We start from the raw sequence: 2,540 nt of genomic DNA, 5'->3' as shown, positions 1-2,540 counted from the left end.
GGAAAACTAGCATCCTATACTAAGCATGTAGGATTGCAGGTAAAGGTAACAACAATAGTAACAAGGACAGGCTATGCATCAGGATAGGATAAACGGAAAGCAGTAACATGCTACACTACTCTAATGCAAGCAGTATAGACGAGAATAGCCGATATCTGGTGATCAAAGGGGGGGGGGCTTGCCTGGTTGCTCTGGCAAGAGAGAGGGGTCGTCAACTCCGTAGTCGTACTCGGTAGCAGCGGCGTCGGTCTCGGTGTCTAGCGAGAGAAGAGGGGGAAGAAACAATAAATATTTAAGCAAACAGATGCATAGTGATGCATGATATGACAAGTATCGGTGCTAGGGGTGCCCTAATGCGGTATGAGGTGATACCGGCGAAGGGGGAAGACATCCGGGAAAGTATCCCCGGTGTTTCGCGTTTTCGGGCAAAGGAGTCGGAGGGGGGAAAGTTGCGAGTTCGATAGGTTAGGGATGCATGGCGGACAAACGGGCTACGTATCCGGGTTCGTCTCGTCGTTCTGAGCAATTTTCATGTACAAAGTATTTTCATCCGAGTTACGAATTATTTTATATTAATTTTCAAAGTTTTAAATGATTTTCTAATTTCTGGGTTTAATTTAATTCGAAACTAAATTAGTATTTAAATGCTATGGGTACACAGAAAGTGTACCCAGAAGTGTGCACCTGAGGCTGACAGGTGGGGACAGTTGACTAAGTCAACTACCCAGTCACTAGGTCCAGTCAGCAGTTGGCTGGTCAGCTTGACTAGTCAAAGGGGTCTAGTGGGACCCCCTGTCAATAACTAGGCTAGTCCAGTCAGCAGTTTGACTTGGCCAATCTGGACAGGGGGTCCACCTGTCATTGGCTGATATTTTAACAGATCGTTTTTAATGGGATAATTAGTTGACGGGGCCCATCTGTCAGTGAGTCACCATTTTTTACAGATTTTATTTAACCAAAAAAACATTAATTAGCGAGGTGGGGACGGTGTCAGGGAGTCAGGAGGTGGTTAGCTCATCGCTAATGAGGCCACGTAAGTGGCTAACGGCGGTGATGGCAGAACACGCCGGTCGCGGCCATTCAGAGGACTCCGACCACTATTTGGCCTGGGGACGGTTCCCACGACACGTGCTCAGCATCGTGCCTCGACTGTTAACCGCGGCTCGTGCGGTGGCTACCGGAATCGACGGGGGCGACGGCGTGCAATGGCGGTGACGTTGGAGACCGCGGAGGGAGGCGGTTGCAGGGGCGGCCCGAGCGGCAGAGCTTCGGCGGGCACGCGGTCACGGGACAGAGGCTGGGCACGGGCGCAGTGAGGGCGCCATGGCGGCGCGACAGTAGCAGTCGTGGCTACGTGGCGCGCACGGGCGCGGGGGGAGGCGAGCGGGCCACACGGCAGCGCGGAGCTCGGGCGACAGCAGGGGAGCACGGCGGGAGCTAGCGGGTGCAGGCCACAGGCGGGGCACGGCGAGCAAGGGGACCGGAGGAGAGGAATCTCACGGGGGTTGTAGGGTCCTGGCAGTGGGGGGCGAGGAAGAAGACAGGGACGACGCAGTCTGGCGGGGAGGCGACGCCGGCGAGGTAGCGGGTGATTCGGTGGTGGCGGCGTCGAGCGGCGACGGGGTGGGGGCCCCGAGCACTGGGCACCAGTCAGGAGGAGGTGAGGACGGGGCAGCGACCGGGCCTCCGGTGACGAGGGTGGCAAGGGGATGAGCAGCGACGGCGGGGAAGCACCGAGCGGCGTCGAGGTCGAGCCCTCGATCTCGATCCAGATCGAGGGGGAGTGGGCGATGTGGGGGGGGAGGAGTGGGGTAGTGCGGTCGGGTTAGGGTTTCGGTCGGCTTGGGGGGTTAAGTGGTGCGGGGGCGGTTGGGCCAGTGAGCTGGCCGGCTGGGCTGTTTGCCCAGTTGGCCAGGGGGCTTTTTTGTGTTTTAGTTTTCTATCCTTTTATGTATTTTATTTTTTTTTCTATTTTATTTTGTTCCTCATTGTATTTTAGTTTTGTAAAGTACAAAAATGATCCCTAAATTGGTAATATAAATTATACCACTGCCACAATTAACTTGGCACCTAAATATATTAGTTTGTAATCGTTTATCATTTTAAAAGCATTTAAATAATTGTGTTTGCTACTGTTTTAGTTTATTTAGTGCATTTAAATATTTTATTAAATGATGATTTCTTCACCAACATTTATTATGGATTATTTGACACATTAGGAACTATTTAGTTTTGACTTTTGAAAACTTTAACTGTTTTGACTTTAATTCAAATTTGAATTTGGTTCGGTTCCGAGCTAACACGAGATTATCAACAATAATCGAGGTGACGTGGCACCATTACCAGAGGGTTACTGTAGCTTGATTACCCGGGTGTCACATTTGTTCTATTGCATGCACTTTTTTATTAGTAGATCTTTCAGTGTGCCATTGAAAATAGTTAACCATAATATTATCTAGGAGTTTAGTAGCATTTCCTAAAGTGATTTCCATAAAAGTGCCTCTCGCGGCCGAATCTAAAAGATTTATAGAAGCAAAATT

Source organism: Triticum aestivum, chromosome 3A, assembly GCF_018294505.1.
Source record: "Triticum aestivum cultivar Chinese Spring chromosome 3A, IWGSC CS RefSeq v2.1, whole genome shotgun sequence".
In the NCBI taxonomy this organism is placed as follows: domain Eukaryota; kingdom Viridiplantae; phylum Streptophyta; class Magnoliopsida; order Poales; family Poaceae; genus Triticum; species Triticum aestivum.
The sequence above is the reverse complement of the archived record's forward strand: the minus strand, read 5'-3'. Positions refer to the sequence as shown.